Below are 16,014 nucleotides of genomic sequence, written 5' to 3'. Positions count from 1 at the left end.
TATCTGTATTGAATGTATTTTCTCCAGCTGTGGACATTCATATGTATACATATATTTCTGATTTTGATTTTTACTCATATTTAATATCACATTATGATTGTTATATATTTAGTGGAATGAAGCAATTCAAACAAACAGGTGCTGGGAGGGCTACAGGTGGCCACATGAAGTCAGGTGTCCTGGGATATCGGTAAGGAGAGATCCTGGCTGGGCCCTGCTGGGCTGACACCTGTGGGCACTGCCATGGGAGGAGTCTGGGACTCGGTGAAGGTTGCCCCGGGAATGTGTTGGCTGGCACAAGGCAGCTTGAGGGCCTGTCAGCCATAGAAGTGCCAGTCAGGTGTCACAGAAACAGCCCAGCATGGCCAGGGTGCAAAATCTCAAGTTCAAATGGAGAAGAGGAAGCTGAAAACTGGAATATTAATGCTAAACATAGGAGGACCTGAAACCCTCGGACACGTTCATGACTTCCTTCTGAGGCTCTTCTTGGACCAAGACCTCATGACACTTACTGTTCAAAATAAGTTTACACCATTCTTTGCCAAATGCAGAACCTTCAAGATTCGAGGGCAGTACCACAGAACTGGAGGTGGGTCTTCTATCAAGACGTGGATTTCCAAGCAGGGAGAAGGCTGCTGGATGACTTGTCCCCCTACATAGCCCCTCACAAATACTTTATTGGATTTTGGCATCTCCATTCTTTACCAAAAGAAGCAAATGAAGAGATGGAGAGAGATGGCCTGGAAAGGGCTATTGCTTTCATGCGGCATCCACAGTATGGTTGCCGTACCACAGGTGGCAGCTTAAATGCCATTTAAAGATCCTATAATAGAGTGGGACAGAAGCTTATAATGAAGTGGAGCACTATCGGTAGGTGGCCCACACATCGCCTCCTCACCCACTGCTTTGTTGACCACATTCTGAAAGAGCTGGACCATTTTCCACTGGAGAAGAGAAGCGAGTCGGCCATTCTCTTTTCTGCTCGCTCACTGCCAATATCCGTGATCAACAGAGGAGACCCCTATTCTCAGGAGTTAAGTGCCACTATCCAAAGAGTCATAGAAAGGCTGGGTTACTGCAACCCTTACCAGCTGGTGTGAGAATCCAAGGTTGGTTCAATGCCCTGGTTGGGTCTTCAAACAGATGAAATCTATCAGAGGGCTTTCTGAGAGGGGGAAGAAGAATATCCTCTCAGTTTTGATAGCATTTACCAATGATAACATCAAAATGCTGTAGAAACTGGATATCGAGTACTCTCAAGTTTTAGACAATGAGTGTGGAGTTGAAAACATCAGAAGAGCAGCCTCTTAATGAAAATCTAGTGTTCTCTAAGGCCCTGGCTGACTTGGTGCACTCACCTATCCAGTTAAAGGAGCTGTGCTCTGCAGAGTTGACTCTGAGTTGTCTGCTCAGTGTAAATCCTGTCTGCAGGGAGATTAAATTCTTCACCAATTCTAAATTGTCTGCAGGGAGATCAGATTCTTCACCAACTGGCAGCTGTGACTCCCCCAAGGTGGATTCCATGGGATTAGGCACATGCCCAACCTCCAGCTCCTGCCCATGTGGAGAGGCATGTTATTTAGAGATCAAGGAAGGAAGTCACCTTAGTATATGTACAGTCTTTGGGCACAAATTATGTGTTTTCTTGAGGATTGGACTATTGTGATGATTTCTATTTTTATATAACCGTACAGTGGGCATTGATATTTCCTCTCTCTAGGTGTAAATTACTAATTTGTAATGTGCAATAGGACAGTCAATAAATGAGTGGAAAAATTTATCTTATGAGACACACACCTATTTTAAATATAGATTTTGGTTTAATTGCCTAAAAATACTCCTGAAAAGATGCAGCGTCCCCTCTGAGGGCTTTCAGTGTGAACAGGATCTGTTCAGTCTTGTGCATATAATTGTAGTTATTAAAATAAACATAGTTGAGTATTTAAAATGAATTCAAAAAAGAAATATTACTTAATCTTTCCCTAAGCCCGTGGGTTATAGAATGCCAGTGAGGCAATTTGGCTACCTACAATGGCTGCCGTTGCCAGTGAGGCCGCCATTCATTAGTCATTTGATATTTGTGTGTCTCTTACTTTCCTCAGTGTAAAATTGAATCAAGTACAGATTTCAGAAGTACTCTGAAATTCCCTAGGCACCCAAGGCTAATAAATGTTATACATGCCTTGGTAGGTGTCTGTGGTTGCACAGGAAAGGGTTTCCTATCTGCAAGGACAGCACTGCTGGGAAATGGTAAGGATGGTGTTCATCCTTACATCTCCTTCAGGGATCATCACAAGCCTTTGCATCCAGCATCTTGTTTATCTTAGTTGAATGTTTCCTTTCTGTACATTTGTTTTAAGAATTACTTTATATGGTCAACTATACTTTGTAAGCTTGAATTCTTTCTTAATTTACTATTTTTTTATCTTAGTTGAATGTTTCCTTTCTGGACATTTGTTTTAAGAATTACTTTATATGGTCAACTATACTTTGTAAGCTTGAATTCTTTCTTAATTTACTATTTTTTATTATAAAAATTATATAGCCAAATGGGACATGTGAAAAACACAGAAAATAAAAATAACTGCTCTAATGTAACACTATTATCATGTTATTGCATTTCATACCAATCTTGTCCTGTAGATATTTTTAATGCCATTGTCACCTTGGATTTGTGAGTGAGAAGTTGTTATAAAAATGTAAAACTAATATCATATCAGAATATGATCTTCTATATTTGGATTTAAGTAGATTAAGAGATCCTTGATGGATCTATGAATAATTTTTAATGATCACTTTCTCTTTCCTCCAAGCCCTAAAACTTTGTTCTTCAAAAAAGCACTTCTTTGATTTTGTATAAACTAGTTTACAAAGTGGAAATATTTGTGAATTCATAGATCTTCTATATTGAGAATTTGCTATGTTAATAAATATTATGACATCAATCAATAAATAAACATATGAAAGTGGAGACATCACTAGGTTCGGTGGCTCATGCCTGTAATCCCAGCACTTTGAGAGGGGGAGGCGGGCAGATCACTTGAGGTCAGGAGTTCACAACGAGCCTGGCGAACGTGGTGATATCTGATCTCTATTAAAAATACAAAAAATAAAAAAATTAGCTGGGTGTGATCTCAGCTACTCAGGAGGCTGAGGCAAGAGGATTGCTTGAACCGAGGAGGTGGAGTTTGCAGTGAACTGAAATGTTACCACTGCACTCTAGCCTGGGCAACAGAGCAAGATTCTGTCTCAAAAAAAAAAAAAAAAAGTGGATACATCATTGTGGCTAAAAACTTTTTAAGAGAAGAAGACAGTTTTCAAAACTGTTTCAATGTAATGGAGATGTACAAATCAAAAACAAAGCAAAATAATCAAAGTAGATAGCAATGGCAGAAAAACAACTTAAAACAAAAAATAGAAATTGTGCTTTAATAATATACATTAAATTTCCTGAGTCATTCTAGAGAGCAAATAAGTTATTAATATAACTGATAGAAATATTCATTTTTATCAATGTACTTTTGGAAGGTTTACCTATAAACATTTATTCATCCAATCATGTGTTCATTTATTCAGTAACTTTTCAATAAGCGCCTTTGATGTGCCAGTCACCAACTGTTTTGAATACATCAGAGAACAAGACAAATAATGCAATTGTCCTACATTTGCAGAGAAACAGCTAATAAATAAATAAACAAAGAAAATAATAACAGGCTATGATAGATGATAATAAAAAGGAAATACAAAATGTACTTATTAGGTAGTTATAACCACTTAACAAGTCACCCTGAAACTTAGTGGCTTAGAACAACTAGAAATTATTGAACACACAATACTGGGGTTTGGCAATTTGTCCTGGGCTCTGTGAAACAGTTCTGCTTATCTGGGCCAGGCTCAATAGAGCTTGGCCATGTCTCATTCTGCTTCTGCAGACAGCTGCAACATTGGTTTAGGGCTGGCAGGTCCAAAACAACTCAGCTGTGATGGCTCATCTGCGTTCCATATGGTTGTACATCCCCCAGCAGGCTACCTGGGACTTGTTCATCTGGTGATGGTGCTGAAATCCCAAAAAAGAGGATGAAAGTTTGCAATGCCTCTTGAGGCCCAGACTTGAAACCCAATAGACTCCAGCTACTGACGGCAGAAGTTCGTAAGAATTGAGGTCATTTTTGCAGTTAACACATTAGGACAGAACACCCAGGACTAAGCTGATAATTTTGATGTTTGGAGTTTGGTTATAAAAGCAGCCAGCAAAGAAATCAGGAGAAGGTGATGTTCTAGGAGTCTCTAGAGGAGAGCTAGAAATAAAATAATTGAAACTAATGAAGTGAAACAGATACAAAGAGTACAGATAAGGAGCTCAAAATTAATGATAACTTTTACAGCCTATAAAGGATAAAAGAATATGAAGTACAAATTGTTGGAACATGGTCCTACAGTTTGCTAAAATTACCAACAGATAAAAACTCATTGGTCCTTCTGTTGTTTTATTTTTTCACCAAATCACCTGTATTAAAACTGTGAATTAGTTATGTTCTTGTATTTTGCACCACATATTTATCAAAAAAGAAACTATATAACTACTCAACGGTGAGGAGAATGTTCAAGAGTATCCAGGAGGAAAAAAAAATGTCAGTAGGAAAGAAAAAGCTTTTTTAATTTGATTCATTGCATCTGAATTTAACTGAAGAATTCAGAAGTTTAAAAATATTAGACTGCTCCAAAAGTTGCAATCTGTTATTTCCTTTCACATTTATTATATATGTGTATGTATATATATGTACATGTATGTATTTTTTTCTAAACATATATACACATATAGGCATACCACACGTATATGTATATGTGTTATAGACATATAAAACCCTGCACTGTGTTCCTGGAAAAGCCACAGACACTCAATGCTGCCTGTGAATGCAGCTGAAATGGGGCTGCACCCTGCAAAGCCACAGGAGCAGAGCTGCCCAAGGCTGTGGGAGCCCACCTCTTGCATCAGTGTGACCTGGATGTGAGACATGGAGTCAAAGGAGATCATTTTGGAACTTTAAGGTTTAATGACTGCCCTATTGGTTTTCGGAATTGCATGGGGCCTGTAGCCCCTGCATTTTGGGCAATTTTTCCCATTTGGAACGGGTGTATTTACCCAAAACCTGTAACCCCATTGTACCTAGGAAGTAACTAAAGTGCTGTTGATTTTACAGGCTCATAGGCTGTAAAGTTGTGCTATGTTTCACCTTGGCTACATCTTCCTAAATTTCTCACTGACATGTTGCCATGTCCACATATGCCCAAACTTTAACTGACCCAGAAACCCAACATAAATGCCAAAGCCAATCATGTAAAAGTTTTCTTAATGTTAACCTACCTTCTGAAAGACATTTTTTCTTTTTTTTAATAATAATTTTTTAATTATACTTTAAGTTTTAGGGTACACGTGCACAACGTGCAAGTTAGTTACATATGTATACATGTGCCATGTTGGTGTGCTGCACCCAGTAACTCGTCATTTAACATTAGGTATATCTCCTAATGCTATCCCTCCCCCCTCCCCCCACCCCACAACAGGCCCCAGTGTGTGATGTTCCCCTTCTCGTGTCCATGTGTTCTCATTGTTCAATTCCCATCTATGAGTGAGAACATGCGGTGTTTGGTTTTTTGTCCTTGCAATAGTTTGCTGAGAATGATGGTTTCCAGCTTCATCCATGTCCCTACAAAGGACATGAACTCATCCTTTTTTATGGCTGCATAGTATTCCATGGTGTATATGTGCCACATTTTCTTATCTTTTTTGAGACGGAGTCTCACTCTGTCACCCAGGCTGGAGTGCAGTGGCACAATCTCGGCTCACTGCAAGCTCCGCCTCCCAGGTTCACGCCATTCTCCTGCCTCAGCCTCTCTGAGTAGCTGGGACTAACTACAGGCACCTGCCACCACGCCCGGCTAATTTTTTGTATTTTTAGTAGAGACGGGGTTTCACTGTGGTCTCGATCTCCTGACCTTGTGATCTGCCTGCCTCAGCCTCCCAAAGTGCTGGGATTACAAGCGTGAGCCACCGCGAAAACAGTCTATCATTGTTGGACATTTGGCTTGGTTCCAAGTCTTTGCTATTGTGAATAGGGCTGCAATGAACATACATGTGCATGTGTCTTTATAGCAGCATGATTTATAATCCTTTGGGTATATACCCAGTAATGGGATGGCTGGGTCAAATGGTATTTCTAGTTCTAGATCCCTGAGGAATCGCCACACTGACTTCCACAATGGTTGAACTAGTTTACAGTCCCACCAACAGTGTAAAAGTGTTCCTATTTCTCCACATCCTCTCCAGCACCTGTTGTTTCCTGACTTTTTAATGATGGCCATTCTAACTGGTGTGAGATGGTATCTCATTATGGTTTTGATTTGCATTTCTCTGATGACCAGTGATGATGAGCATTTTTTCATGTGTCTTTTGGCTGCATAAATGTCTTCTTTTGAGAAGTGTCTGTTCAGATGCTTTGCCCACTTTTTGATGAGGTTGTTTGTTTTTTTCTTGTAAATTTGTTTGAGTTCATTGTAGATTCTGGATATTAGCCCTTTGTCAGATGAGTAAGTTGCAAAAATTTTCTCCCATTTTGTAGGTTGCCTGTTCACTCTGATGGTAGTTTCTTTTGCTGTGCAGAAGCTGTTTAGTTTAATTAGATCCCATTTGTCAATTTTGGCTTTTGTTGCCATTGCTTTTGGTGTTTTAGACATGAAGTCCTTGCCCATGCCTATGTCCTGAATATTGCCTAGGTTTTCTTCAAGGGTTTTTATGGTTTTAGGTCTAACATGTAAGTCTTTAATCTATCTTGAATTAACTTTTGTATCAGGTGTAAGGAAGGGATCCAGTTTCAGCTTTCTACATATGGCTAGCCAGTTTTCCCAGCACCATTTATTAAATAGGGAATCCTTTCCCCATGGCTTGTTTTTTTCAGGTTTGTCAAAGATCAGATGGTTCTAGATATGTGGCATTATTTTTGAGGGCTCTGTTGTGTTCCATTGGTCTACATCTCTGTTTTGGTACCAGTACCATGCTGTTTTGGTTACTGTAGCTTTGTAGTATTGTTTGAAGTCAGGTAGTGTGATGCCTCCAGCTTTGTTCTTTTGGCTCAGGATTGAGTTGGCAATGCGGGCTCTTTTTTGGTTGCATATGAACTTGAAAGTAGTTTTTTCCAATTCTGTGAAGAAAGTCATTGGTAGCTTGATGGAGATGGCATTGAATCTACAAATTACCTTGGGCAGTATGGCCATTTTCACGATATTGATTCTTCCTACCCATGAGCATGGAATGTTCTTCCATTTTTTTGTATCCTCTTTTATTTCATTGAGCAGTGGTTTGTAGTCCTCCTTGAAGAGGTCCTTCACATCCCTTGTAAGTTGGATTCCTAGGTATTTTATTCTCTTTGAAGCAATTGTGAATGGGAGTTCACTCATGATTTGGCTCTCTGTTTGTCTGTTATTGGTGTATAAGAATGCTTGTGATTTTTGCACATTGATTTTGTATCCTGAGACTTTGAAAATAGCAGAATCTAAAGGTAAATAATTATTTACAAGGCAGGGACTTGCCTTGTCTCAAATGAGACTTTGGACTTTTGAGTTAATACTGAAATGAGTTAAGACTTTAAGGGACTGTTGGTTGGAAGGGCATGATTGTGTTTTGAAATGTGAGGACATGAGATTTGGGAGGGGCCAGGGGCGGAATGATATGGTTTGGCTGTGTCCCCACCCAAATCTCATCTTGAATTGTAGTACCATAATCCCCATGTGTCATGGGAGGGACCTGGTGGGAAGTAATTGAATCATGGGGTGGTTCCCTTCATGCAGTTCTGGTGATAGTGCGTGAGTTCTCACGAGATCTGATGGTTTTATAAGAGGCTTTTCCTTATAAACTTCTCTCTCTTCTGCCACCATGTGAAGGACTTCTTTCCTTCCCCTTCCACCATGATTGTAAGTTTCCTGAGGCCTCCCCAGCCATGTGGAACTGAGTCAATTAAACCTCTTTCCTTTATAAATTACCCAGTCTTGTATATTTCTTCATAGCAGTATGAGAATGTACTAATAAATATGTATATTTATATATGTATATGTATGTATATAATATCTATTTCTATACACATATATGCATAACACATATATATGTATATGTGTGTATATCCCTTTAATTGAATACAATTCATTTTTGGAAATGTACAATTACTTTTTCCTAGCCTTCAATTGGTCTACTTTATTCCACTTTCCATTGTGATTTGTTGGTGGTGGTGTGACCTATTGCAGACTGCTTTCAGAAGTTTGATCACCGGTGTTACTCAAGCATTATGACTGAGCCCAGAATGATGTGTTATGTGGTGTTAGACATCCAATATGATGATAAATAGCTCTGTGCTCTAAAAGAGAAAGAAACATTTCAATCCAATATAAATGGACAGACCCTGGCCTTGCCTGATTTTCTAGATAAACAGAGTTTGCTTTGTAGCTCTGATGAAAAGGCAAATTTTGAAATGGAATTAAGAAGCTGACATACACACCTGAGTCAGACTCATACCCGTGCTTCAGTGATTTAACCATAATGGAGTTCTTGTGGCTTATATTGCGTGTTCACATACAAGCTGAACTTAGTTTATTCTAAACACTTTGTGTCAGAAAGAATGAAACAAATGTATAGAACTGAATTCTATGGCCCAAAATAGTTCCTCCTATCTTCTAAAAATAAAGATGTAGATTACTTGTTTAATAGTTCATCTCCTGTCACAACCGAAATGAAGGAAAAGTAACTCCATTTCTCTGACAATTTGTGTCTATAATATTATGCTCAAATGGTCAAAGTTTCTCATTTAAGCATCATATAAATTTTCATGAAGATACTCATGAAGTTATTATTTGAATAAACAAATAATTGAATAATTTAGCACTTCCCAATGTGTTATGATATATTTGTTTATTATACGCTTCATGAACAAAATAAAGTTTCTATCATTAGGAAAACCTGAGAATTTCTGTATAGTACACATTGGCATAATAAAACTTTTAAGAAATTCCTTATTAAAGAAATCCAATAAATATTATACGTTAGGATGTTTACATGTTTTTTGAACATAGAGCTCTATTATTTCCTCAAAATATCATTGTGATTGTTTGTATTACTTGGTGGTCTGCAGAACACAACTGGAAAATTCTGAGTTCTATCTTTTTTCTTTTCCTGAACCAAACACTAGCTATCCAGGAAAAGGCTAAGTCGTGAAAGAATTACTGGAAATGTGTGCACACCTCCATGCCATTTACCTGAGCAGAAGTGCCTGTCAGATCCACATATTCCTTGACAGTCCTAGAAGAAAACTACAGAAAACCATGATTATGAGGGCAAAGAATCCAACGCAAAGAGAGCATCTGGGGATCATGGAAATACAGAAAGAGGAAAGATGCTGTTTTAAACTCCTGAAAAAAGTAACACTATAGAGACGCAGTGCCACTTAATGGCCCATAGGCGGGGTCTTTTGATCATGTTGCAAAATCTGCAAGACATGTCGCTGACATCCCCAAGATTTGTGACCTCTGCCAAGTTATTTAACTTCCTTGAGCATCAGTTTCCAGATCTCCAAAATGGGGTGAATCTGATACCCAATTCAAAGGATTGCTGTGAGGATTAAATTATGACAATAATATCTGACATATAAGAAGAATTCAATAAATATTACCTATTATTTAGAAGAAAGAAAGAAAGAACTTTTTTGTTTCACTTAGGGTAGATTTTGGTATCTGTGTCTATTTTGTCTGAGACTTATTGACAAGGATAGCTAGAAGGGAACTTAAGATCATCTAGCTAATTTCCATTTTTTTATATATAAATAAACTGAGGCCCAGAGTAACTGGGCTGGAGGCATTTAGGTCTGACACATTTAGCTTCCCACTCATGGGACTATAGTAATTTAAATGACTCAGAAATACTCACGCATAAAATTAACATTTACCTTTTGAGCACATATTGACTTTCCCTTTTAATTCCCAAATATCCTAAATATTTCTCAAATATAGTTCTCAGATCAGACATTTCGATTTTTTTCTGCACTTATTGATAATGCTTTAAGCTTTTTGCCAATTAGCTTGATGAACTGGATGTCAATTTGAATTGAATGTTATTGTAAGGGAGACTCTTTCTATTCTCATTGCAGAAGAGTTTTCATTGGGAACGGATGCTAGTTATTTCAGCTAATCTAGACTTGGTATCTGGATCTGTCATCTGCGTTCCATAACACCTCTTCTCTAATTCTTGTTCTTTAGCTTTCTCTGTCAAATTCTAGGACACTGCTCCCATTTGTCTCCTATTGCAGCGATGCAATTTTCTGTGGTATCAAGTTACTATTCTACATCCCCATTCTCATTTTAAATTCAGCTCTCAGGTTTTCTTTACTTTGTACATATTTCTGACAACAGCTTATTTATAACAACTTGGCTTCATAAATACATGAATCTTTTCTCTTTAACATTCTGAGAACAAATTTTTCTAGTCTCCCTTTTTCTTCTGTAACTCTTTGGTTAACTTTTTTGTTTTTATTACTGTTTTATTGCTTTGAGTCAAAGAATATGTCCTTCACATTTCCTAGATCTTGTAATTTTTTGAGACTCCATACATAGTTGATGTATGTTTATGTTTTAATAAAATTTCAAATTATTTTCATGGTGCATGTAGAAAGCACTATTCAACCACTAAATGATTATTATTGGCTACCTTATTATAAAGTTTAGATTTATTTTGTTTTAAACATTTTTGAAAGATTGAGATTTACAAGTTTAAAACTATCATTATTATAAATTTGTCCCATATTTTTATTTTTTCCTATATATTTTTCCTAATTGTCATATAACTATGCAGTCTACTTTTTTATGAAGTAAACAGCCATTCTCTCTTTTGCATAATATATTTATTTAAAGCTTACACTTTGTGATATTCATATTGAAACCACTTTCTTATCTTACTATTTTCTAATCCTTTAAAGGTAAAATTTGAGGGTCAGATGTGTCCTTTTTAAGCAACGTGTAGTGACATTTGTCTGATGAAGTGAGGTCACATAGTACTGAGGAGTCTGTCATTGGCTGGTGGCTCACTTTCACCTTTACATCCACAAGTTCTCACTGACACCCACCCATTACTTTAAATGATTCTCTTTTGCAAACCAGACCTTCTGAGTATCGTTTCTTGTCAAGTTGCACAGGAGTCTAGCCAATTAATGAGTAAGAAGAATTTCCTTTCCATTAAGACTTAAGATAATAGGTTTTTGAATCTGTTCTATCTAAAAATTAGCTTTTAAGAGAGGTGTTGGTATAAATATAATGAATTAATATATCAAATTTCTTATTAAATGTGCTTGATACTGCTGAATATACTGAAAAAAGTATGAAACACCTCTATGAAAATTTATCCTTGTGACCTCATACAAATCCTTTGTGCCATCTGAGGCTTACTTACTGCATCTGTACAATGAAACATTCGCCTATCTTAGCCATAACATCCCCTGCCCTACTCAGAGGTTTTGCAACCCTGTAAACTCTAAATATAAGGCAGATCCAAGTACTCAATTAGGATACAAGTATTTGGGGGACGATGCATAAACTTTCAGAAACATGCTTTAGAATTTAGTATGGCTTACCAATAAAATAAGTGATAAATGGCTTGAATAAACAATGATATGCTGTTAAACTCTTTATTACAGTGTACTTTATTGGATTTTTTACTGATGCAAAAATTCCAATGTGATGAGCCAATAACTCAAGACTTTTTTCAGATAAAATATGTATTTTCAGGTTCTAATCAGTTGCTTATGCATTTATCCATTCATGATTATTTACTTAAGTAAAACTGTAAGGTAGATGCAGTGTGGTGATATAAAAATGGAAACATGAGTCCCCAGAGACACTTGTTTGATGACTGTCACTAAGATTTTGTTTCTCTGATACCAAAGAAAAGAATTTTGATTTTGGCCCTAACCAAGAGATATTTCATTAAACACTAGTTTTATAGGGCACTCTAGGTGTTAGGTCAAAAATATGATATATGTATTTAACATAACAAAGTTATTTTTATCTACAAGAGAAATGTATAACGTTCAGCATAACTAATAAAGAAGTACTTTAGTTGTTGTTGTTGTCGTTGTTGTTGTTGTTCTTTTGGCAGAATATCTTGAGGAACACGTGTTCCACGGGAAAGTTTTGGGGATATGATGTGCTTGGTGGGTCTATAAGGTGGAGTTCAGTTGACCACCCTCTCTGGCCAAATGTTGAAGAGCCTTTTCTTATTTAAACCAACAAACCAATAATATCATGAAACAATTGTTTAAACTAAATGGAAATGACTTTTGGATGATATCTTCTTTCAATGATTTGAACTATAGTGTCCTGTAACTATGAACTAAGAGTTTAATGAAAACATACAGTTAGACTTGTGGTAAACTTATGCAAAATTTCTTCTCTGAGTGGGTCACCAATTATTTTACAGGAAAGCAGGTTAGTATCACATTTTTCTTGCTGTGTGTGCAAAACAGTCTAGAAATAAGTGCAAAAATGCCTACTGTACCCCTTTCACACTGGCCCTCAAAATAATTCTGAATAACATAATAGAAAGAAACTTGACAGAGAAGACAGAAGTCATTTTTAAAATATTTTAGATTCTAGGGTAATGCTGAATTAACTTTGTCCTTTTGATGTTTTTGTCCATGATGCCAATCCGTAGATATGATGTTGGCCCACATACTCCATACAGTTCTGCTTTGCAGCTGCAAAGTAGATGAGGGGCCAGGAGGGGGAGTAGAAGTTAAAATATTGCAGACAGAGCTACCCTAAAATTCATGATAAAATGATTAATGCTGATGACAGATGGAGAAGTAAACAGGGCCAGCCAGAAAACACCACCAACTGGTACCTAAGGACAAAGAATGAGGACTTCCAAAATGACAAACAGAACAGTAATTGAAAAAAAAATCACACGTGCAATTATTAAAAAGGGGAAACTGTAGTAGGAGACAAACCATTTCTCAAATATAAATGGAAATGGTGGTTGTATTTGTTTCAGCTAGACAATGGTGCTTCAATGTATCACTGTCATGAAAGAACAATGAGGCTTAGGCTACGTTTGTGTGTTGATTTTCCATGAAATCCACAAAAACAGGCTATAGTTTTCAAGTAAATAGCTCTCCTATGGTAAAATACTAATGCTTTTCTTGCATACCTTTTCTTTTTTTTTTCTCTCAGGAAGCACAAGATAGATCCAGGTAGCCCTGCTGATGAATGTCAGATATTTTAAGCTTCCTTTATTATTTTTTATTTCTACCAAGAGTAAGGCATGAGGGAATAGTGCTCTACATGATGATATCTGCTCCATTGTGAACAAAAGTGCTTTTAAATCCCCAAGCCTAGTCTCAAAATACTCTCCTATGTAAAATACCAAGGGAAAAAGAAAACCCTAGGGACAAATAAAGGATGAACCAGATGATGACATTTTTTCTTTTGATATTTTTTCCCTTTCTAAGGTTACATATGCTCGCCTTCACTGTCCATTACAAATACGCTTTGTCCTTTAACTAAATGAGTCAGAATGCCACCTGGGTGTGCCACTTCCCCACAATGATGCTGTAAATATGTTGATTCATGCATAAAATTATGCATCTTATATTATATTATGTAAATGTGGCTATAAACCTAATGTAGACCATTCTTCAGAAAGAAATTTTAAAAATTCCTTGTAAAAGTTATCATATATTATCAAACTTTTTTGCTTCTCCACAAACATATGTAAACATTGAAACCCTTAAGCAGCCTGGTATTGACTTTGTATCTTCTTATTCCTCTTTCCACCTCAGGCAGCAGACAGGAAAAGAAAAAGAAAATACAAAAAGAATCCATGGAGATAAGAATTGTATTGTTATTATAATGTTAACATTCGTATAATATTTTGGAATGGCGGCTTTCATGGCAAGTTTTAGGCATCATCAGTTATTCAATCATATTGAGGAAACAGTATGAAGGGTAAAGTATTCAGGAGTATCAATTGCTGCTCTCCACCTTTTCCCTCAACATCTCCCCACACTGTCTGAGATCCTTGTTGCTGTATGAATAATACAGCCCATGGTTAGAAAAACACATTCATCTTGACTGCAAAGTAGTATAGGGTTAGTTTCCAAAGACTTGAAAAACATGGAAAAAAGAAGCATACATTTTTGCCAGTTCTCCCTCTTACTGAATTTGTTGCTTACCTCAAGCATAAGTTTCCTCATTTGCATAAGAGGGATATGAATGTTTTGAAAATTCAGCAGGTAAAATACTTCAGCATATTTAGTTTGGGCCCTGGCACAGAGTAACTTTTGTAGCTGCTATTTGACTTAATGTCTAGAGAAAAATTCAGTATCACTGCCCAAAATGGTTATTCCTTAAAACGTCTTTGTTTTATTATAAAAGCAGTAAAATCTTGTGACAGAAAAATTGGTAAGTGGAGAATATTACAAAAATAGCTCCCAGTTATATTTTCCATTGGGGTGCTTTTTCTAGTTTTTTTTTCTTTTTTAATCTCATGGTGTTTCATTTTGTCTTGGTAATCATTCTGTACACACAATTTGGCATACTCCATTTTTATACTGTTTTTCATATTCTTTCACAACCATGAAATTTTAATACCCACAGAAAACTTTATGTAACAAAAGTGTATTTAATTATTTTAAATTGCCTTATTTAAAAAAATTTAAGAAAAATTTTAAAGCAAAATACACTTGCAACAATTATTTTTAGGCAACTATTAAAATACGTTTATTGATTATACTATGTATGGGTGATATTAATTCACATCCTTGCCACAGAACTTTTTTTTTTTGTTTATCATCTTTTCAGCATGAAGGGATTACCAAAGTACCTAGTATTCAAAATATGCTATATTTGAATTACTTCTCAGCTAGAGTAAATGCAGTATGCCAAAAAGATAGCACAAAGCCCTGGATACACTAACAAATGCATTGTATGTGGAAATGATAGATTTTTTCTGGAAGCAAATTACTCATCTGCCTGAATCTCTGAAAATATTAGCCAAGCAAAAATAGTTGCTGAGAACACAGTAAATTTTACAGTATATTTTTTCCCCTAACAAAATATTTTGAGAAATTTGTTGGTCAAAGAAATTTTTATTTCTCCTCCCATTCTTATTAAACATTATTCATAGAAAAAAATTCATTATCTAAGTTCCATGGACCACACTGGAGTTTCATGGATGGACATTGGGAGTTTCATATGTTGCTTAAAATTGGGCACCAAATCTAGAATTTTCGAACCTTTCTAAATTGGTCTTGGGAGACGGGCTTTACTTTTTTCATAGCATCTAGTGCTGGACATGACGATGTCAAAGTTTCCTTCCAATTATAAAGAAATGTGTTTTTGATGGTCTGCTGATATGATGGTCTCAACGTCTCCCAAAATTCATGTGTTAAAACCGAATCCCAGTTGTGGTGGTATTACGAGGAGGGGGCCTTTTGGGAAGTGATTAAGTCATGAGGGCTCTGCCCTTATGAATGTATGTATGCCTCATAAAAGGGCTTGAGGGAACTAGCAAAGATCCTTTTTACCTTCTGCCTTGTCATTTATAGGACGCAGAAAGAAGGCTCTCAGCAGACAGCAAATGCCTGTGCCTTCATCTTGTACTTCCCATCCTTCGGAACTGTGAGAAATGCATTTCTGTTCTTTATAAATTACCCAGTCTGTGTATTCTGTTATAGAAGCACAAATGGACTAAGAAATTCGTGCTGAGAAGTGGGGCGTTGCTATAACAAATACCTAAAAATGTGGAAGCAGCTTTGAACTGGGTAATGGGTGAAGGCTGAAGCAATTTTGAAGGTCATGTTTGAAAACATTTAGAATACCATGGAGCATTAAGGGTGACTCTGGTGAGGCTTAGAAGAAAAGAATAGGTATAGAGAAAGCCTCAGTCTTAGAGATTATCTAAGCGGTTGTGAACAGAATGTTTGT

The 16,014-nt window shown here is 36.7% G+C and overlaps 1 long non-coding RNA gene and 1 pseudogene across 1 annotated transcript in view; one reads left to right on the top strand and one right to left on the bottom strand.

Annotated features, from left to right (window-relative positions):
• Positions 1-297: 297 nt before the first annotated feature.
• Positions 298-1,666, top strand: LOC100592939 (annotated as a pseudogene).
• Positions 1,667-3,519: 1,853 nt separating this feature from the next.
• LOC115834720 overlaps positions 3,520-16,014 on the bottom strand; it is a 525,967-nt gene continuing 513,472 nt past the window's right edge. The window contains exons 3-4 of the long non-coding RNA XR_004029594.1: positions 9,301-9,354; positions 3,520-4,298 (exon numbers count right to left, since the gene is read on the bottom strand). This is a non-coding gene — a long non-coding RNA (uncharacterized LOC115834720). The remainder of the gene's footprint in view (positions 4,299-9,300; positions 9,355-16,014) is intronic.

This window comes from Nomascus leucogenys, chromosome 4, assembly GCF_006542625.1.
Source record: "Nomascus leucogenys isolate Asia chromosome 4, Asia_NLE_v1, whole genome shotgun sequence".
Taxonomy (NCBI): domain Eukaryota; kingdom Metazoa; phylum Chordata; class Mammalia; order Primates; family Hylobatidae; genus Nomascus; species Nomascus leucogenys.
The sequence above is the reverse complement of the archived record's forward strand: the minus strand, read 5'-3'. Positions and strand labels throughout refer to the sequence as shown.